The 22978-nt window shown below is 44.5% G+C and overlaps 1 protein-coding gene across 2 annotated transcripts in view; it reads left to right on the top strand.

Annotated features, from left to right (window-relative positions):
• The first annotated feature begins 11418 nt into the window (after positions 1–11418).
• The window catches only part of FNDC3A (fibronectin type III domain containing 3A), a 178703-nt gene continuing 167143 nt past the window's right edge, over positions 11419–22978 (top strand). The window contains exon 1 of one of the 2 annotated variants that reach the window (XM_039532933.1): positions 11419–11590. The gene's annotated coding sequence lies outside the window, so the exon portion shown is untranslated. Of the gene's footprint in view, positions 11721–22978 lie in introns of both variants that reach the window. The other variant, XM_039532928.1, reaches the window with a different exon arrangement.

Here is a 22978-nt window from a genome sequence, read left to right as displayed (position 1 = left end):
GCATTGGGACCCCCACAGTTACAACACTGTGAAATTTCAGATGTAAACATCTGAAATTGTGAAATTGACCAATTTTAAAACCCTCTGGCCATGAAATTGACCAAAATGGACCATGAATTTGGTAGGGCCCTACCTATAAATTGTTGATACTGTGTGAAATTCTCTCTCTATAATCCAGATGTTGAACACTTGAAATTTGTTGTCTCTGAGTGGATTAGTGTCTTTTCCATTTAATCCTTCTATTCACCTTGGTACAATAGTTTTAGACTTTCAGCTAGTATAAACTTCTCTGTCATCATCCATGTTATTAATAGCAGGGGAAGAAGCCAGACTTGTGACTTGTTAAGGTCTCTGTTAACATTTTAATAAAAGTATGTAAATTAAATCTTATACAGCATTTACTCTTTTGCTATTCTTGTAGAGCAATTTTAGAACTGTATAAAATTGATTATAAGAAACCTCTTAAAATAGCTTGAATAATGATGTCTGTCAAATTATGTAGAAATGCAGTTGATAATGTAATTTAAATCTTAGATTCTTCCCCTTCCTCCACAAGCATGGATTTTACCTTTGAAATTAAGCATATCTAGTTCTAAACATCTCATTAAACTTTTATTTTGATGCATCAACCTGATATTAAAATAGGATCTTTACAATTTGAATCCTTTTATTGGATCATAAAACCAGCAAATAATTCAGCCTGACTGGCTGTTATTTCTCACAGAATCATAGACTTTGGGGTCAGAAGGGACCATTATGATCAGCTAGTCTGACCTCCTGCACAACACAGGCTACAGAATCTCACCCACCCACTCCTGTATCAAACCTGTGTCTGAGCCATTGAAGTCCTCAAATCATGGTTTAAAGACTTCAAGATGCATAGAACCTTCCAGCAAGTGACCCAGGCCTCATGCTGCAGAGGAAGGCGAAAAACCCCCAGGACCTCTGCCAATCTGCCCTGGAGGAAAATTCCTTCCCAACCCCAAATATGGCGATCAACTAAACCCTGAGCATGTGGGCCTGGCATAGTCTCCCTTGATACGTTCCAGCGAGAATCTAGCCATATCATTCGTTACCACATGAAGGACAATCAGTGGATTCTTTCCTGCTCCCATTAGGAGCCTCTTCAGCCTCAGGTCCACATCCCATATCTTAGCACCCGGCAGACAGCACACACTTCTGTTCTCTGGATCAGCTCTGGTTACAGGACTGTCTGTTCTTCTCAGTAAGGAGTCTCCAATCACGTAGACCTGCCTTTTCCTGGTGACAGTGTGATTCTCCGGTCTATCCCCTGTTCCCTCTGGCTGCAAGTCCTCTCGATTCCTATTCACCTTTGCAATCCTCCACAACCCATCCCATCCTGTATCCTCCTGGGGCTCATGTTTGGTGTCGTTATCTCCATTGACTCTTCCCCTTTTCTTTAGGACTAGCTGCTCTTCTCTTCTTCCTTGCCCTCTCACCTTCAGCAACCACCTGCTGTGCCTCTTCTTCATTTTCCAACTCTGCAAACCTGTTCCTGAGCTCTATTTCTCCTTCACTAGCCCATCTTTTTCTCTGCCTGGTTCTCTTAGTCACATGCTTCCACCATCCACTTTCCTCACCCAGCAGTCTCCCCTCAGAGTTCTTTGGTCCTGCTTCCATCTGCAAGTCTGAGCTTTTCCATTTAGACTCCTCATGTCTTTGCTCCATCATCCGCTCAACCCCCCTTCTAAATTCAACCAGAGTTCCCACCTGCATCTCCAATCCTCAGATCTTTTCTTCCATCAGCTCTACCAGGCAGCACTTCATGCAGATGAAACTCCTATCAGGTACCCCCTCCAGGATCATGTACATGCTGCAGCTTCCACATCCAGTCATCTTCACTGTGTCTTCCACTGCTTGGGTCACTACCACTGCTGCCTCTGTATCTGTCATAGCCTTCTCACCTAAATCCTGTAAATATAAGATCCACTAAGCATTTACTTTAAAAATAGGAAATAATTAGGGCTGTTGATTAATTGCAGTTAACTCACACAATTAACTCAACAAAATTAATCATGATTAAAAAAATTAAGTGTGATTAATCACAGTTATAATCACACTGTTAAACAATACAATACCAATTGAAATTTATTAAATATTTTGGATGTTTTTCTACATTTTCATGTATATTGTATTCTGTGTTGTAATTGAAATCAAAGTGTATATTATTTTTTATTATAAATATTTGCACTGTAAAATGATAAAAGAAATAGTATTTTTCAGTTCACTTCATAGGAGTACTGTAGTGCAATCTCTTTGTTGTGAAAGTGCATCTTTGTTATGTAACTGCACTTAAACCAAACCAAAACACCACCACCCACAGCAAAAAAAACAAACAAACAGGATTTTGTTGAGTTAATCGAGTGAGTTAACTGCAATTAATCAACAGCCCTAATTATTTCCTATTTTTAAAGTAAATGTTTAGTGGATCTTATACATATGAGTGATAAAGAGCATTACCTTTTAAACTTACCAGGGGGAAATAATAGATGGGACTTTGAGTAATGAGTTACTATTATCAATATGGTATTTCCATGCAGATAGTTTTCAATGCTACTAACATATAATTCCTTACATGTGCAAGGAATCCCTTGTGACAGTAGCAGAGCTGCTACTACCATGACTGGCCTCTTTCCCTGCTTATAAGTACATGCACTATAAGCATCCTACCTAGCTATGTAAGGTCTGCAGAAAGGCAGGGCTCCTGCTATCAGCTGTTCTGCTGAGCATATGAATGCCTGCAGAACCTTAAAATTCAAACCCTCTGCTGGGTTATATGTTTTTTATTTTACCTTTTGAATTGGAGGTTGTCCCCATTCCCCATGAAGATGAAGAGAACAGGAGGGTAGGACTTGCTCCAGTATTCTATATTTTAAAGTTACCACAGGGAGCCCCAGTTCTGACTGGTGCTACCATAATACGCATGTGAAATAATAATATTTTTGCCTAGCTAAAGTTTCAGAATTCTCTGGAGAAAGTACCCTTTTGTTTACCAAAGGGAGGAGAGCCACAGAAGGGAGTCTTTACTGTAGCAATCAAGAATGCATCTGATGGGGGGAAAACAATGAGTCATACCCTCTTAATAGTTGATTGAGGTCCTTGTCCTTTGTGGGGCTCACCTATAATATTCAGTTCCCAACTGTTCACCCTTAACACTTGGTGCTCACTGAGAGCCTCCTAGAAACTAAAAACAGATTTCTTCCTCTGAGTTATTTAGCTATGATATATAAGAGATTCTGCCTTTTGGGCCCCTTTTGGCAAGTCCCATAATGGATGAAGGGAAGAACTCTTGGCCAGTTCTCTGGCACCTGCTGAGACCTGGATAGGCTGGTTGGCCGAATAAATGATCTCAACCTTACCTCAGCTTTGTCTAATCCGCTGTTTTTGGAAAAATAAATCTATTAGTGCGTGCACAAAAAATAGATGACCATGGCCTTTGTACAGGTTTTCTGGTGACTTAATATTGTCAGTTTGAGTGACTGTTCAGATGAGTCTCTACTGTAGTTTGCCTTGTAGGAGAGGACAGAATTGAATATAATACCAAAGCACTATGCAAACTGCTTCACTTTACCCACAACTGGGGGACAAGAGGGTGGGGAAGTCAGCAGTTGCTTAATAACACAACATTATGCATGGTAGGACAGTAGATTAAGAATATATAGTATTCTTATAAAAATATACAATATTCTTAATCTACTGTCTAGATCTGCATGGTGTTCTGTCCTGTTAAACAACTGATGTCCTTTGAAACTGCATGGGGAATTTAGGACGATCCAGGCTCCAAATGGGCTAGGACATGCTCTTAGGGATCTCTCAACTCAATAATATTTTTTTATTATTATAAAAAAGATGATAGCTCATCTCAATTGATTAGACTCTGCCTGTTGGTATGCATACTTCCACCTTTTCATGTTCTCTGTATGTATAAATATCCCCTGTCTGTGTGTTCCATTCTATGCATCCGAAGAAGTGAGCTGTAGCTCACGAAAGCTCATGCTTAAATAAATTTGTTAGTCTTTAAGGTGCCACAAGTACTCTTGTTTTTTTTGCGGATACAGACTAACACGGCTGCTACTCTGAAACCTGTCAATAATATTAGTGGGTGAAGACCTGATTTTTTTGAAATCATCAAAAGACAGCACTTCCAGCAGTACAGTGTCACTAATATCATGCAACAGCAGTTGTTCAGTACTGACTCAGAGGGATGAATGCTGTCTAATGAATCACCAGCAGCACTTCCTGCAGTACCTGGGGAGGTGTCTCATCCAAGTACTGATTAGGCCCGACTTTGTTTAGTTTTGAGATCTGACAGATTACAGCCTGAGATACTTTGTCTGCAGGCAGAACATCAGCTAAATCATGAGTTTTAGGTGACGTGTCTACAGGGAACAATCAGGAATTTACACATAACATGAAAAAATGCATTCTCTTTCAGTATGCTCTTGTCTTTTGTACCCATACTACAAAGGGAGATATGAACTATGAGGTAATGCAAGCAAAGGGTCACTTTTTAAATTAATTAGATATTTTTAAGACAGCTATCCTATGCAATTTACAACTGCAGGAAGTCATTATGGCTTGGTCTACACTAAAGAGTTAGGTTGATGCAAGGCAGCTTACCTCAACCTAACTCTGTAAGTGTCTACACTAAAATGTTACTCCTGCCAATGTAACTTGCCCTCTATGCTGATTTAATAAATCCGCCTCCGTGACAGGTATACTGCTTAGGTCAATGTAATTAGGTTGATGCACTGTCAGCGTTGACCAGGGATCTCAAACTCAAATCACCACGAGGGCCACATGAGGACTAGTACATTGGCCTGAGGGCTGCATCACTGACACCTTTTCATAAAAAGATACAAAAGCCCCCTCGGCCCTGCCCCCACTCCACCCCTTCCATGAGGCCCCGCCCCTGCTCTGCCTCTTACCACCCCTTCCCCGCCCCCATTCCAACTCCTTCCCTAAATCCCTGCCCCAGCCCCACCTCTTCTCTGCCTCCTCCCCTGAGCACGCCGCATCCCCGCTCCTCCCCAGTCCCTCCTGGAAAGCCCTAAGCTCTGCCAAACGGCTGGTTGGCGGCAGGGAGCACTGGGAGGTAGGCAGAGGAGCGGGACACAGCGCGCTCGGGGGGGGGCAGAGGTGGGGGGTGATGGGAGCTATGGCGGGCTGCGTGTTTGAGACCCCTGGCGTAGACACTGAATTACTTTAGTGACCTCCAGGAGGTGTCACACAATGCCCCACTGTGACCGCTCTGGTCATTGTTTTGAACTCCGCTGCCTGACAACCAGCCAAACAGGTATACTCCCCTCTAAAGCCCTGCAAATTTTTGAAATTCCATTTCCTGTTTGCTCGGCATGGAGAGCTCACCTAGGGCCATGCTGTTTCCACACTACAGACACACTCCTGCCTGGAGTACACAGGAGGTACTGGATCTCCTGGGTCTGTAAGGAGAAGAGGCTGTGCGGGCATAGCTCTGATCCAGCTCTAGAAATGTTGATATCTACAAGCAGTTTGCACGGGGCATGAGGGAGAAGGGCTACAAGAAGGACCCGCAGCAGTGCCATATGAAGGCTAAGCAGCTGTGGCAGGTGTACCAAAAGGCAAGGGAGGCTAACAGTTGCTCTGGTGCAGAGCCACAGACATGTTGCTTTTACAAAGAGCTGCATGCCGTCCTGGGCGGAGACCCCACCCCCACTTCTAACCCCAGAAGCCCAGTAGATACTTCGGAGAAGCCAGAGTCACAGGTCCCCGGAGTGCCCAGTGAGGAAGAGGTGTTGGACACAGAAGAGGAGGAGTATGGCGGGCAGGGGATCCAGTGGCTCAGGGAGCCCGGACCTGTTTTTGACTCCAAAGCGGTTGAACCAGTCCCTACAATCCTGCATGGGTGAGCCTGATGCAGGGACAGGAACCTCAGATAAGTATGCAAGTTTCTTTTGATACTGTGGGGACACATATGTTCATTTACTCTTTTTTAATCATGCTAGAAGAGGTAGTGAAATAAGCAATAGAGATACAGTTGCTACCTGCTTCTCATTCCCCTGTACAGTTAGGCAGAGGGGGCACTGAAGAACAATTTGTTTATGTGCGATGGGACGTCCCGTGAATCCTCCATAGAGATCTCAAGGAAACTTTCCTGGAGGTAGTCTGCAACTCTTTGCCAAAGGTTTCTGAGGACAGCTGCCTTATATCTTCTGCCGCAGAAGGACACTTTCACGTGTCACTCAGCAATTACTTCAGCAGGCACCGTTGCAACACACAGGTTAGCAGCATATGGCCCAGCCTGTAGCTGGAAGCGTGCAGGAGCTGTTCCCTTTCAGCCTCTGTTACCCTAAGGAGTGAAGTAACAGCTAAAATCACCACCGCCTGCGAAAAACAGTGCCAGTATTCAGTTCAATTGCTCTATCCGCATATACTCATTCTGGTGAGCTATTCCCCGCCCTATTACGCACACAAAATTCTCTGTCACTTGCACACTCTAGAGCACCCACCTCTACCTACTTCCTAAAGCTCAAGGTGTAACCCAGTTAATTTAGGTACCCCCACTCTTTCGCAGTTCCTAGGACTCCAGGTGAAAGGCACCTAACTCTACCACTCCATGGGCTCTGGGCTCTATTCCTTCGGGCTCTGGGCTGTACTCCTCCAGGCTCTGGGCAAACACCCATTCCCTGTGGACTCAGAGCAAACACCCATTCCCTCTGGCCTCAGGGCTTAATCTTTTTGGATTTATAGGGTCTTTTACCAGTGAAAGAGCCTTACACCGTAATATCCTACTTAACCTCTATTTATTAACAATCACCAAAACAGAATGCACACACTACCATGCAATGCTCACCACTCCCAATAAGACAGATTAACTTTTTTTGATGGCCAGTCAGGACTGGGGGGCTCCAGTTTCTGCACAGTGTTTTTGGCAGAGTGTTGAGGTGTGGCAGCTCTGATCTTGGGGCTGTGTCCTGGTTCCCAAAGAACTTCATTTTGGACCCCAGTTTATATAGTGAAACTTGAGTCCTGCTTAGCTGTAACCTTAACCAATCATTATACTAAAATTTTACTAACCAATCCTAATATATTATAACAAAATTCTCTAACCTAATCATCCCATCACCTTAATTAATTTACACCTAACAAAATTAATTATGGAACAGATAGAAACAATCAAAGAACCAAACAGAGATCATACAGACAAACAATAGAGAAGTGGGGACCATAAAGATAAAACAATTAAAGAAATGAGGATTTCACGACCACAACTATTGATAAGTGATTTCTTGCCAGACAGAATGCTGTCAAACTAAGTTTTCTTTAATCATCTTAAAATCTGTTTATTTATCTGGTGATAGTGGGTGCTATTAGGACAGAATCTCCTTCTTAACTGCCTACTATTACATTGTTTTAATGTAATTTAGAGGGGAGGGATAGCTCAGTAGTTTGAGCATTGGTCTGCTTAAACCCAGGGTTGTGAGCTCAATCCTTGAGGGGGCCATTAATGGATCTGGGGCAAAAATCTGTCTGAGGATTGGTCCTGCTTTGAGCAGGGGGTTGGACTAGATGACCTCCTGAGGTCCCTTCCAACCCTGATATTCTATGTGACTTCCAGCTTCTTAGCTAATGGCAGACAAGGCCTTACAACATGGCTACAGGAAAAGGCCTCATCCTTGCAGCCCCTTTATTGTCGCAACTCATCCCCTCAAATTCCCCAGGCCAAACTTTCCATGGCTAGGACTGCTGTCATGCTCTATGAATCCCAAGAACAAGTGAGAATGTAGTGTTTGCAACTTGTAAGGATCAAGGGGAGTGAGTTCCATATACCAAGTTTTCATTAATCTTGTGAATACTCTCAGAATAGATACTGAGCAGAGGGCTTGAAGGATCACCCTTGTGGACAGAAGGGACAGCAATAGAGTGGAGAGGAGAAAACCACAGGAAAAGGAGAGAGATATGCAGCAGGAGATGCTAGCACTTCTCAAGCAGCAGACATGCTGAAGACTCTTGTTGACCTTCAGGTTCAACAGACCCATGCTTGTCTCCTTCTGCAGCCCATAGAGAACTGCATTCAGGACCTCCTCATTCCACATGGGGTCAAGTTGTTGCACTACTCTACCACTTCACCACAGGGGAGAGTACAGACCATCACAGCCACATATACACTGACCTGTGAGAGACATAGTTGGTGTATCTGTTTGTGAAATTGAAATGACTGTTATTTCCCCTTCTAAGGTTCTTTCCCCTGTATTTCACTTAGTTATAAATATGTCTGTTTGGATGGGTTTGGAATAAAAGTCTATTTATGGAAACTTAATACATCTCTATTACTTCACAACATATGCTGGCTGGAGCTGACATCATTCAGACATAATAGCAATTGGTGCATTTGCAATATTATATTACTACACACAGAGACCTCATTACAAGGTTCATACTGTGTGCAGATAAACCCATGCCAGGCAGAGCACCCTACAGAAACACACATTACTGTGGCTCACTATTAAAATGGTCTTTCAAAGCCTCCCTGAACTATTTAGCTGCCCGTTGAGCTCTTCTTATAGCCCTAGTAGTTGGCTGCTCAAAATCAGCAGCCAGCTGTTGCACCTCCACCCTCCATCCTGGCAGAAACTTTCCCCCCTTTGCTTCACAGGTATTATGAAGCACAGAGCAGGCAGCTATAACCATTGGGATATTTTTTTCATGAGATCTAATCTCATGAGTAGACAGCGCCACCAGCCTTTCAAATGGTCAAAGGCACATTCAATTGTCATTCTGCACCTGCAGAGCCTGTAGTTGAAGTGCTCCTTGCTGCTGTTGAGGTGGCCAGTGTACAGCTTCATGAGCCACGGGAGTAGGCTAGGTCTCGCAGGATCACTATTGGCCTTTCAACATCCCCAATGGTCTGGAAAGAAAGTCCCTACTTGCAACTTTCTGAATGGGCCTGTGTTCTTAAAGAGGCCCACATCATGCACCTTCCCTGATCATCCCACGTTCATTCATTCATCATCATCATTCATGCCCGTCACCCCAACCGGGGTATGGGCCGCCAACCACAGATCTCCAGAGTCTTCTATCCTAGGCCATTCGCTCTAGCTGGTTCCAGGTATAGCCCATTTTTTTGCTATCAACCTGAAGGTCGCGTCGCCAGGTATTTCTTGGGCGGCCTCTTTTCCGCTTGCCTTGGGGGTTCCACCGCAGTGCCTGTCTGGTGATGTTGGTTGGCTGCTTGCGTAGTGTATGTCCTATCCACGTTGATGTCAGTAAAACATCCCCAGTGATCCACCAGCGCTTGCAATACCATGGAAAAGTAGCCCTTTCTGTTGATGTACTCTGTGCAAGGCGGTCTAATGCCAAAATAGGGATATGGGTGCCATCTATAGCCCCACCACAGTTTGGGAACCCCATTGCTGCAAAACTATCCACAATGTCCTGTACATTGCTCAGCATCACAGTCCTTCATAGCAGGATGTGATTAATGGCCCTGAACACTTGCATCACAGCAACCCCCACAGTAGATTTCCTGACTCCAAATTGATTCCTGACTGATCAGGAGCAATCTGGCATTGCAAGCTCCCACACAGCGATCGTCACTCGCTTCTCCACTGTCAGTCCAGCTCTCATTTTGGTGTCACTGCACTGGAAGACTGGGGCAAGCTCTGCACACACACCCAGGAATGCAGACTTGCTCATCCAAAAGTTCTGCAGCCACTGCTTGTCATCTCATACCTGCATAACAATGTAATCCTACCAGTCAGCACTTGTTTTTCGGGCCCAGAACCAATGCTTCACCATCTATAGCTGCTCTGTGAATACCAACAACAACCTTGAATTGTTTCTTTCTATGTCCCACATCAAGCTAGCCTCCAAGGAATTGTCATGCTCCATGAGGCTCCTCTGACGGCTCCACAAATACTGTAAGATCAGGCACCCCGTGCTCTCAATGCTTATCACAATACTGCAGAGCTGTGCAGGATCCATGCTCTTCATGGATTGTGGATGCACAGGTTTGCAAGGCATTTGAAAAGAGGCGTGAAAAATTATGGGATTCTGATAAAATTATGGAATGGAGAAAACTGCATCATGGGACGTTGAAATCATGTTCCTAGTCACCCCTGCATAACTCATTTGCCCCCAGGAACCATTGCAAAACTTTTCTCCTTATTTACCGCTTCTCATAACACAGGAACTAGGGGTCACCAAATGAAATTCATAGCAGCGGGTTTAAAACAAACAAAACGTAGTATTTCTTCGTACAATGCACAGTCAACCTGTGGAACTCTTTGCCAGAGGATGTGAAGGCCAAGACAATAACAGGGTTCAAAAAAGAACTAGATAAGTTCATAGAGGATAGGTCCATCAATGGCTATTAGACATGATGGACAGGGATGGTGTCCCTAGCCTCTGTTTGCCAGAAGCTGGGAATGGGTGACAGGAGATGGATCACTTGATGATTACCTGTTCTGTTCCTTCCCTCTGGGGCACCTGGCATTGGCCACTGTTGGCAGACAGGATACTGGGCTGGAAGACAGGATACTGGGCTAGATGGACCATTGGTCTGACACAGTATGGCTGTTCTTATGTTCTCAAAACACCCTGCGCTAGATGGTGGCAAGTTGCACAGTGGGATAGCTACCCACGGTGCATTGCTCTCTGCATCAGTGCAAATGGTGGTAGTAGAGGACATGCACCACCAACACAAGGAGTGTAGTTTGGACATGCCGAAGTGATTTAATTACGGCGGCGGCCATATGTTGACATAACTTAGGTCGACTTTATTTTGTAGTGTAGACTTGCCCTAAGGCAAATACTGTAGCTGGTTAAGGTTGACCCATAACAATGTCTAAAATGATAAACGTTAAGCAAGGGATAATCATAGCCCATGATTCAGGCTGCCACTTTAAAACTGGGGGTATTAAGAAAGGATAGCACCTCCTTTCCTTATGTTCACTACTGAATAACTGGAGATGCATAACTTTACTCCTTTTCCTGAAATGTCAGCTGTTAGTTACTGTGGCTGGAGAGAAGGAAGGGCAGCAGTTCTAGAGTATTGGTACCTGTAATAAGCATGTGCCTGCTGCTTGCTTCTGAGTGCCATAGAGAGCCATCAGTGTGCTCAAAGTAACATGAGCCCTGGCCCTCTCCTGATGTTCCAGGGATGAGCTAGTGGGTGGTGTGAGAAGGCTGAAATAGGCCTCCCATGACTTTTTCCATGAATTCTAAAGAGGCCAATGAGAGACACGCAACAGGCTATTTGTCCTCCCCTTCCATGGAGGAGCTGAGTGAGGGGCTGCTGGTGCATCAGCCCTGCCTGGGCACCCATCCCCTGAGCACCAGGGACAACGAGAGGGGGCGGGGCTTTCTATGCCCTGCCTCCGCCCCGCCCCCTTTCCCGCCCTGTGCTTCTCCGCTGACAAACACCCCCTCCCGCAGCGCAGGCGCAGTGCGTGTTGGAACCGAGTCTCCCCGGAGTGAGCGTCTCCCCCTCCCCTGACTGAGGGTGGCGGCCGCGCTCCCGCGAGCGGGGCGGGGCAGCAGCGAGCGGCGGCGGCGATGCGCTGCTGGGACAGGTCCAGGCGCAGCGCAGGTAGCTGAGGGAGAGGTGGGGAAAGCCGCTGGCGCCGCCCCGCCCCTGCTCCAGCTGCGCCATTGGGAGCTCCCTGCCCGCGGCTGCTGCCGGTGAGGGGCGCCGAACCGTTAGCTCCGGAGCCCTGGCGGTGAGTAGGTCCGGTCCTCCCCCCCGTAACGGGGGGCGCCTCTGCCTGCGCTGGCGGGGCGGCCGGGCAGGTTAACACCCTCCCGGCTGGGCGGCTCTGGGGAGCCGGATTTCAGCTCCCTCAGCTCGTACCCCGCCCCCCGAGACCGGCTCGTCCGTCCTGCCCGGGCAGGGTTTGGCTCCGGCTCCGGCTCCGGGTCTGGGGCTTGGCTGTTCGGGCTGCAAAGCCCTCGGCGTCAACTTTGTCCCCCTGGCTCTGGGGCTCAGAGACACGCTGGGCTTCTTCGGCCGAAACGTCCGTGTGCAGAGGCGCGGGGCGGCTGCTGCTGCGTGTGTCGCTCGCGGGATGTAAAGTCCGTTGTCAGTGGGAAAGTCTCTTGGTGAAAGTTAGGCGGTGAAAGGGGTGGGTGCATCGTGCTGTGAGTGGTGGGGGCATAGGTGAAGCGTTACCAGTACAGGTGGTGGGCTCGGCAATCAAGGGGCAGGGACGTGGCTGGCTGCGGTACCTGTTCCTGAAGATGCTGCCTTCCCCTGCAAACTACAAAGTGTGCTCTCATAACTTGTCTTCACAGACCATGAGAGTTGATAATGATCGTTTGGTTTCCTATTGGAAATAGTATGAAACCTGCCAGTGTAGTTACGATTTAAAGAAGTGTTTCCAGCTAGACTTACACTCCAGATTCTTAAAATAGATAAATAAACCGGTAATATGAATGGAAATATTTTCCTGGTTCTTTAAATTTTAAAAATCCGAAACCAAAACCAGGAAAACCCAAACGTGTACACATAGGGTGTGGAATGCAAACAAAAATATGATGTTGCTTCCTGTCAATCAGAAAGTGAAACTAACTTGCAGTAAAAGTGAAACTGATGAGCCTATTTTTATTGTAGGAACTAGGTAAATAAACATAAGTGAACAATAAGTTGTTTTCATAACCTAAAAAACCCCAACACTTTGTGCACAATGTTTTATGGACATGTTAGTGACTTAATTTTAAATCTTGTTTTTCAAGGTGGTTTCTGACTAGATTGTAAAATTTCACTGTAGACTACCACTTGGCATACTTTTTGAACTGAGACATTTTAACTTCTTTTGCAAGTTTCAAAAATACTGGCCTTTTTATTTTTAGAACTTGTGGGTACTGGGTGGTTTTTTTTTTTTAAATTATCTGTTTAAATCTAGTACAATGTCTTAAAATCGCTTCTTAAAAATACGTGATCTCAAATACTGTCAACTGCTCTAATACAAGTCACAGCCCTGCAAAGACCTAGGCATATATATCTAGCTCTGCACATAGGAGTACACTCATTGGAGCCAGGATTTCCCCAAGGTCACCTGCTTATATGAAGTTAATTATTTGCATAAATATTTGCAAGATTTGGTCATTATATATGGGTGTGTATATATATGTACATGCATATTCATATTAGGAGTGTCTGTCTAAAAAAAAAAAAAAAACTTGGTCCCTGATTGAAGGTAGAGTCTGTCATAGCTCTGTGTTGAGGGTGTGTGTATGTGGTAGGCAGCTGATCCTTTCTTAATACCCTCAGCTGAGCAGTTGCTCTTTTCTGAACCTTTTCTAGTGCTAGAATATCTTTTTTGAGGTGAGGAGACCACATCTGTACACAGTATTCGAGATGTGGGCGTACCATGGATTTATATAAGGGCAATAATATATTCTCAGTCTTATTCTCTATCCCCTTTTTAATGAAGCAGCAAAGAATCCTGTGGCACCTTATAGACTAACAGATGTTTTGCAGCATGAGCTTTCGTGGGTGAATACCCACTTCTTCGCAAAACATCTGTTAGTCTATAAGGTGCCACAGGATTCTTTGCTGCTTCTACAGAACCAGACTAACACGGCTACCCCTCTGATACTTGACCCCTTTTTAATGATTCCTAACATCCTGTTTGCTTTTTTGACTGCCTCTGCACACTGCGTGGACATCTTCAGAGAACTATCCACGATGACGCCAAGATCTTTTTCCTGACTCGTAGCTAAATTAGCCCCCATCATGTTGTATGTATAGTTGGGGTTATTTTTTCCAATGTGCATTACTTTACATTTATCCACATTAAATTTCATTTGCCATTTTGTTGCCCAATCACTTAGTTTTGTGAGATCTTTTTGAAGTTCTTCACAGTCTGCTTTGGTCTTAACTATCTTTAGCAGTTTAGTATCATCTGCAAACTTTGCCACCTCACTGTTTACCCCTTTCTCCAGATCATTATGAATAAATTGAATAGGATTGGTCCTAGGACTGACCCTTGGGGAACGCCACTAGTTACCCCTCTCCATTCTGAAAATTTTGCATTTATTCCTACCCTTTGTTCCCTGTCTTTTGACCAGTTCTCAATCCATGAAAAGATCTTCCCTCCTATCCCATGACAACTTAATTTACGTAAGAGCCTTTGATGAGGGACCTTGTTAAAAGCTTTCTGGAAATCTAAGTACACTGTGTCCACTGGATCCCCCTTGTCCACATGTTTGTTGACCCCTTCAAAGAACTCTAATAGATTAGTAAGACATGATTTCCCTTTAGAGAAACCATGTTGACTTTTGCCCAACATTTTACATTCTTCTATGTGTCTGACAATTTTATTCTTTACTGTTGTTTCAGCTAATTTGCCTGGTACTGACGTTAGACTTACTGTAATTGCTGGGATCACCTCTAGAGCCCTTTTTAAATATTGGCATTATATTAGCTATCTTCCAGTCATTGGGTACAGGAACTGATTTAAAGGACAAGTTACAAATCATAGTTCCGCAACTTCACATTTGAGTTCTTTCAGAACTCTTGGGTGAATGCCATCTGGTCCCAGTGACTTGTTACTGTTAAGTTTATCAATTATTCCAAAACCTCCTCTAGTGACACGTCAATCTGTGACAATTCCTCAGATTTGTCACCTACAAAGGACGACTCAGGTTTGGGAATCTCCCTAACATCCTCAGCCATGAAGACTGAAGCAAAGAATTCATTTAGTTTCTCTGCAATGACTTTATCGTCTTTAAGTGCTCCTTTTGTATCTCAATTGTCCAGGGGCCCCACTGGATGTTTAGCAGGCTTCCTGCTTCTGATGTACTTAAAAAACATTTTATTACCTTTTGAGTTTTTGGCTAGCTGTTCTTCAAACTCCTTTTTTACTTTTCTTATTACATTTTTACACTTAATTTGACAGAGTTTATGCTCCTTTCTATTTACCTCACTAGGATTTGACTTCCACTTTTTAAAAGATGCCTTTTTATCTCTCACTGCTTCTTTTACCTGGTTGTTAAGCCACGGTGGCTCTTTTTTAGTTCTTTTACTGTGTTTTTTAATTTGGGGTATACATTTAGGTTGGGCCTCTATTGTGGTGTCTTAGAAAAGTGTCCATGCAGCTTGCAGGGATTTCACTCTAGTCACTGTACCTTTTAATTTCTGTTTAACTAACCTCCTCATTTTTCCATAGTTCTCGTTTCTGAAATTAAATGCCAGAATCCACAGAATAGTGTACTGCTCAAAGTACACTATTCACTGTCTTCAGTAAGCAAAACCAGGAGTTCTGTGTAGCACAATCTTGTGTGTTAAGAATGGCTGTTGCCAGGCCTTGTTTTATGTCCTCTTCCTAATCTAGTATACTAACTACTGTATCACTAGCTTGATATTAGATTGATATTAAAGTAAATCTTATGAGTCCCAACTTCAGTTTTTCAATACACTTTAAATTTTTGTACTGAAAAGTTACCTATTCTCTACAGTTTATCAGGAGGTAGCTTCATCTTTTCACAGCAAAGCAGGGAATAACTAGATTAGGTTTGTTTTTTGCTGCCTAGGCGGCAGATGTGGATTAATACTGGGGAACAGAGACATCTCTTTCAGGTTAAGAAGATAAATACAAGTAGGCACATTGACAAAAACTGTAAATGTCTGTATACCACTGTAAGAAGATAAACAATAAGTGCACTAGAATGCCTAATGATAGAAAGAGGACTTTGGCAATAACTCTCCTTCCTCTATCTTTTCATAATGTCTGTCAGTGATATACAGTAATATCTGTCTGTAACTATGTAGACTCATAGACTTTAAGGTCAGAAGGGACCTTTGTGATTATCTAGTCTGACCCCCTGCACATTGCAAGCCACAGAACCTCACATACCCCTTCCTAAAATAGACTCCTAACCTCTGCCTCAGTTACCGATGTCCTCAAATCATTTAAAGACTTCAAGTTACAGAGAATCCACCATTTTACACTACTTTCCCCATGCTGCAGAGGAAGGCGAAAGATGCAAGAGTAATACGGAACCTAAAAGATTCCATAAAAATCTAATGAGAATTTCAGTGGTGAGGAGTAACACAATGAATAAAAAATATACCTATAATACTAGCAGGATGCCTTCCACTATTCTGAGTTCTTAGAGAGAGAACTTTCTCTTAGTTGCTTGTGAGAGGGATTCCTGAAAATAAATGGTGAAAGAGGGCCAGGAGAGACAGAACTGAATAGTGTAATCTTTTGTCACTATTTATAGTTAGCAATTTCACTATGTGCTACAAAATGAAGCATGATCCCATACTTAGTCCTGCCATGAGTGCAGGGGACAGTGACCTCTCAAGGTCCCTCCCAGTCCTATGTTTCTGTGACAAACAGTGTGTGGGCAATGAAATCTGTTTCTTTAACTCACAAGACAATTCACACCTGGGTGGGTGTCATTTAAAAGCTGTCCAGTCTTCTTGATCAGCCCTCCCCCTCCTCCCAATCCCAGAGACTAAGGCCTGGTCTACGCTACAGATTTGGGTTTATGTAAATTGCCTTGCAAATCTCTCCCATTGACATAAATGCCTCATTATGGCAATGCAATAAAACTACTTCCTGGAATGGTGTAGAGCAGGGGTTGGCAACCTCTGCCATGCAGCTCGCTAGGGTAAGAACCCTAGTGGGCCGGGCCAGTTTGTTTACCTTCTGCCTCCGCAGGTTCGGCTGATTGCAGCTCCCACTGGCCATGGTTTGTCACTCCAGGCCAATGGGGGCGGCAGGAAGCCATGGCCAGCACACCCCTCACCCGTGCCGCTTCCCGCCGCCCCCATTGGCCTGGAGCGGCGAACTGTGGCCAGTGAGAGCCGCGATCGGCCGAACCTGCCAACGCGGCAGGTAAACAAACTGGCCCGACCCGCCAGGGGGCTTATCCTGGCGAGCCGCATGCCAGAGGTTGCTGACCCCTGGTGTAGAGCCCTGTTTGGCTTTCTGAAGTTGATGCAGTGCAAGTAGAGATGCTGTGTGATCTGTCTTGAGCCTAACGGTCCTCCAGCAGCTGTCCCGCAATGCCACATTCCCTGATACAGTGATTGTTCTGGTCACAATTGTAGACTCCACTTCCGAGAGGTCAGAGACCAAAAGCCACTCTTCTTCCCTCTTAACCCCTTCCCCTGTGTGTTTTTGAAATGTCTCTTCCTAACAAGCACACCTTGCACACAACAAGAGAGAATTGCTATTGTCCAAGTGACAATGCGTGAGCTCCATGTACTAGATGAACTCCTGCCTGGAGTAGACGTAGTGTTGGATGTCCTGGGCTTGTGAGAGAGGCTGTGCAATGTAGGCAGCCATAGAAATTTGGACATCTACAGAAAGATTGCATGGGGGAGGCAGGCAAAGGGGTCTGACAGCTCAGGAGCAGTGCCATGTGAAAGCAGAGGAAATGCAGCACGTGTATCGCAAGGCCAGGAAGCCAACCGTCGATCTAGTCTGAGCTGCACAACTGCCGCCTTTACTATAACCTGCATGCCATACTTGGCAGAGACTCCACCAGCACCCCACAAACCAGCATGAGTACCTTGGAGGAGCCAGAGACCGAGATTTCTGCTGTGAACAGCAAGGAGAAGGAGGAGATGCCGGGTGGAGAGGGGGAATCTAGACATGCTGTGACCCAGAACTTGTTCAGGACTCCCACACAGCCTAGTCAGTCCTGCCATCTGAACATGGATGAGCCAGATGAAGGGGAAGGGACTTTAGTAAGTGTGTGCATAAATTTTTCCTTACAGTGTTGAAATTTAAAAATTCCCCCCACCATCCCCAAGGTATCATGACCAAGTATTGAATTTTCATCGTTTCTCTTATACGAGAAGATGTAGCGGTTCAACAAACAAAAGTAGAGTTGGTACCTGCTTTTCATTTCCCTGTTGGATTAAGTGGGGAGTAGGGCATGCAGAGCAGTTTATGTACATAGGGCTGTATCTTGTATCCTCCTGAGAGATCTCAATGAAACTTTAATGGAGATACTCCACAGTCCTTTCCCGGAGGCTTCTAGGGATGACTGTCCTTTATTTCTTCCTCTGTGGAAGGAAATTTTCCCACACTAGTTTGCAATGAGTTTAGCTGGCAATATTACAGTAAACTGGCTAGTGGCATACAGGTCTGGGTTGGTTTGGGGTGCCAGTAGAAGCTGAGCTCTCTGTGCCTTTGTTACTCTCAGGAGTGAAATCAGCTAAAATCACAACCACTAGTGGGGAAAAATTGTGTAAATATTCAGTACGTTGCCCTATACCTGGACCCATGGATTAGGGCAGAGGTGCTGGAACAATTTTTGTAGTGTGGGTGCTGAGAACCATTGAACCAAACTGTAAACCCTGTGTATAAGGGAAACCACTTCAAGCCAGTGGGTGCTGCAGCACCCCTAGTTCCAGCACCTATGGATTAGGGGCTGAAATTCTGTTTCGTACAACCAACATTCCTTTTCTCCCCTGCCTCTGGCAGTCCGTATTCACTGTGGTTGCAGAACTGTGGTTGGAGGGCGAGTGCTTCTACACAGCACCAAAAGCAACGTATTAATAGTGGACGTATCCAAAGTACTCCACTTAGGAAGGAACAGTCATTGCACGCATACAAAATGGGAAATGACTGCCTAGGAAGGAATACTGCAGAGAAGGATCTGGGAGTCATAGTAGGTCACAAGCTAAACATGAGTCAACAGTGTAACACTGTTGCAAAAAAAAAAAGCAAACATCATTCTGGGATCTGTTAGCAGGAGTGTTATAAGCAAGATAGGAGAAGTTAGTCTTCTGCTCTACTCCGCGCTGCTTAGTACTCCAGTTGAGGCATGTGTCCAGTTCTGGGCACCACATTTCAAGAAAGATGTGCACAAATGGGAGAAAGCAGGACTTTGGAGCAGAGCCCAGAGCTGGAGCGCGGAGCAGCTCCGGAACAGTGGAGCTGCAGGTTTTTGCCTGGAGCTGGAGCACAGCTTGAAAGTCCAGGGAAGAGCAACAAAAGGTCTAGAGAACATAACCTCTGAGGGAAGATTGGGGGGGGGGGGAAGTGGGTTTGTTTAGTTTGGAGAAGAGAAGACTGAGAGGGGGCATAACAGCTTTCAAGAACATAAGAGGTTGTTACAAGGAGGAGTCAGAAAAATTGTTCTTGTTAACCTCTGAGGATAGACAAGAAGCAAAGGTGTTAAATTGCAGCAAGGGCAGTTTAGGTTGGATATTAGGAAAAACTTCCTAACTGTCAGAGTGGTTAAGCACTGGAATAATTTGCCTAGGGAGATTGTGGAATCTCAATCACTGGGGATTTTTAAGAGCAGGTTAGACCAACACCTGTCAGAAATGGTCTAGATAATACTTAGTCCTGCCATGAGTGCAGGGAACTGGACTAAATGACCTCATGAGGTCCTTTCCGGTTCTACAATTCCACATTTCTATAATAAACAATCTTATTAAAAAGTGGTTTTCTTTTTTTTTTTTTTAATTTTGGAATAAGGGAGGTAGTCTTGAAACTTACCCTTCCCTTTCTGTTGTCACCGTAAATCTAATGATGTCTGTCTTTATCAGCAGCTGCTACCATTGCAGTCTTGGAGAGTTCCCCTTCCACATCTGCAGAACACCTGGCCCCATGAGGGGAAAGTAGGAGTAGGAAGGACATGCTTAGTGAAATCCTGCAAGCCGGTGCTGCATTGGACTGCAAGCAGAGGGCCTGGAAGGCTGACACAGCAGAGAGCATTGAGAAGGGACAGGAGAAAGGCCCAAGAAACTGAGAAGGCGATGCACCAACACATAATAGGGCTTCTTATGCAGCAAACACAAATGCTGCAGACCCTGGTTGATGTACAGGTCCATATGTCTGACTCTTCACTTTTTGCAGTCCTTAGAGAACTCCATGGTAGTGGCTTCCTACATACCCCAGCATTCCACATGGTATCACAGGTTGCATCTGTACCTCCATCACTCCATGTCAGGGGACAGCAAAGAGTGGTATACATGTAGCCACAATGGACTCTGTGCACTGAAATCGACAATTTTTTTTCTACCTTTCTAATTTCAAAGTGCCATTCTGTTAATTTATATTTACAGTTTGTATAGCATTGACTGTTTTTTCCACATTGTTTTTCTGTACTGTTTTTGCCACTCAATAAATAAGATTGTTTATTAGTTCACAACACATTGTAGAGTGCATAGGGGTACCCAAAGCATCCAGTACATTGTAAATGTAGAGCACCAGATAACTCATAGGTTCAAGAAAACACCAAGTCATATTTATAAAAGTACATCAAGCGCCGCATAGGTGCTGTTAGAAACTAAAGCTTTAGGCCTACAGAACTGTCCACTGCAGCCTGTTAAAATTCTCTTTTAAAGGCTTCTTTAACTGCATAGTTTCACACTGAGCTCTTGTAATAGCCCTGTGTCTGGCTGTTCAAAGTCAGCAGACAGATGTTCTACCTCCACCATAGTGGTAGCTTTCCCCCATTTGCCTCAGAAATTATGCAGGACACAACATGCAGCTATAATCACTGGGATATTGTTTTAACTGAAATTCAATCTAGTGAGTAAACACTATCAGCGTCTCTTCAATCTACCAAAAGCATATTCAACAGTCATTCTGTACCTGTTGAGCTGGTGGTAGAATCTTTGCTTGGTGGTAACCAGTGTATGGTTTCACGAGCTAGGAGAGCAAAAGGTAGGCTGGATCCCCCAGAATCACTATTGGCATTTCAATATAGTCAGTGGTAATCTACCAGTGAGGAAGGAATGGCCCTGCTTGCAGCTTTCTGAACAATTTGTGTTCATAAAGATGACATGCACCTTTCCTGACCAGCCCACATTGATATCAGTGAAGTGTCTCCAATGATCTTCTAATGTTTGCGTAAGTAACCTTTCTGTTGATGTACTCTGTGGCAAGGTGGACTAGTGCCAAAATGGGGATGTGCATGCCATAGAATATCAGGGTTGGAAGAGACCCTCAAGAGGTCATCTAGTCCAACCCCCTGCTCAAATCAGGACCAATCCCAGGATAGATCTTTACCCCAGTTCCCTAAATGGCCCCCTCAAGGATTGTGCTCACAACCTTGGTTTTAGCAGGCCAATGCTCAGACCGCTGAGCTATTCCTCCTCCTGAGCATGCTATCTATTGCTCCACTGCAGTCCAGGAACCCCTTTGCTGCAAATCTATCTACTGTGTCCTGCACGCTGCCAAAGGTCTCAGTCCTGTGTAGCAGAAGATGATTAATGGCCAACACTCTTGCATGATGCCATGGATTTTCTTACTCCAAACTGATTTCCCACTGACTAGTAGCAGTCTGGCGTTACACATTTCCAGGGTGTGATTGCCCCTTGCTTCTCAGTTGTCAGTGCAGCTCAATTTGGTGTCCTTGTGGTGGAGACCTGGGGCGAGCTCAGCACACAGATCCAGAAATATATATATGGCCTTTTGCATCCAAAAGTTCTGCAGCCACTGCTTGTTGTCCCAAACTTGCATTATGATGTGATCCCAGTAGTCAGTGCTTGTTTCTCAGGCCCAGAAGCAGCACTTCACTGTCTGCAACTGTTCCGTGAACTCCACCAGCAAACTTGAATTGTTTTATCCCTTGAAGGCATCATCATATCCCCTGTTGTTACGGTTGTTCCTGTGAGTCTCCAAATACAGGAGAATCATGTGTCCTGTATTTACAACAATCATGAGAATAATGCATAGCTCTTCAGGCTCCATGCTTCCATTATAGATGGTGGACATCAAAAAGTATCACAGGTTTGTAGGATTGAAGGGAAAAAAAAGTACAAAAATTATGGGATGGGGTGGCAACTTGACCCCCTATCTCCCAGAGATCCTTGAGTGAATCATTTCTATCCCACAACACATTGCAAAATTTTTCCAAAAGGCATTGCTTTTTTGTGGGGGTGGGGCAATGCATGGCATACTGGAATTACAATCCATCGTGCATTGCACTTTGACACAAGCATTCCTGGTAGATATGTCCAGTGCCATCACAAGCTGCTAAGTATGCCTGCACACGAGTGATATACTAACTTCAGCAGCTGGATGCTGCTGTAGTTTGTGTCAACCAAAATTTGTAGTATATACATGCCCTAAATCACTTTAACTGTTCATAGACCTGGCAAAACAACTGTGTAACTTTGGGCTGAAGCATGGAACTAGGCCTGGAACTAGGCCACTGAACTGTAATTGCCTTCAAAGTTTTGGGGTGGGAGGTTGCTTATCTAGATTCATTGTGTTGCCTTTCTGCTTGTTTTTCCCCAATAGCCTCATATAAGCTAGACCCTTATACCCATACAGAGAAGTTTAATAACAGTATAACTAGACAGTAACTTTACCTCACTGAGTAGCTCCTCCTGGCCCTGGGGCTGTGGGTAAAAGAGCAAGTGCCTGCTGGAGCTGGGGACGGAGGGAGGAAGGGAAAAGCAAGTTTGAGCCGGGATGGGGGGAGGAAGAGCCTGGGGAGGCACAGAACGTAAATTTCTGTGCCCATATACAATATCAATAAAATTATTAGATCAGTATTTAATAATTACATAGTAATTCCATGTGTACTACAAAGATCATACTAAAAACTACCACTCTGACAGTGAATATTTGAAATAATCTTTTAAAAAGAGGAAGCCCGTCAAAAAGGAGGAAATTACTTGGCATGGAGTTCCCTTACTAATATAATTGAGTCACTATGTATTCGTATGTACCCTTAAACAAAAAAGGAGGGCAAGAAAAAATGATTACTTGGCAAGGTTCAAGATGTTTTTGAGCCAGATTCCTTACTAAAAAAAAAAAATAATTTCCAATCCTTGGGGAGTTTGTTGAGAGGAACCTAATGTAATGGGGGGTGGAAGGGGAGGGATGTAAAATGGAAATTAGGAGGTCTAATAGGTATTTTGAAGAACTATTAATCAAAGGTATAAAAAACAAACTTGGGGTCATCTTTCTTTTATTGCAGCATGTAGTGAAATTGTAGAGGAGGACATTGTAAATTAGTGAAGAAAGGGTACACTGTTCAGTTCTGTGTC

The sequence above is a fragment of the Mauremys reevesii genome, linkage group 1, assembly GCF_016161935.1.
Source record: "Mauremys reevesii isolate NIE-2019 linkage group 1, ASM1616193v1, whole genome shotgun sequence".
NCBI lineage: Eukaryota > Metazoa > Chordata > Testudines > Geoemydidae > Mauremys > Mauremys reevesii.
Note: the sequence above shows the minus strand (reverse complement) of the source record. Positions and strands in the feature narration are given on the sequence as shown.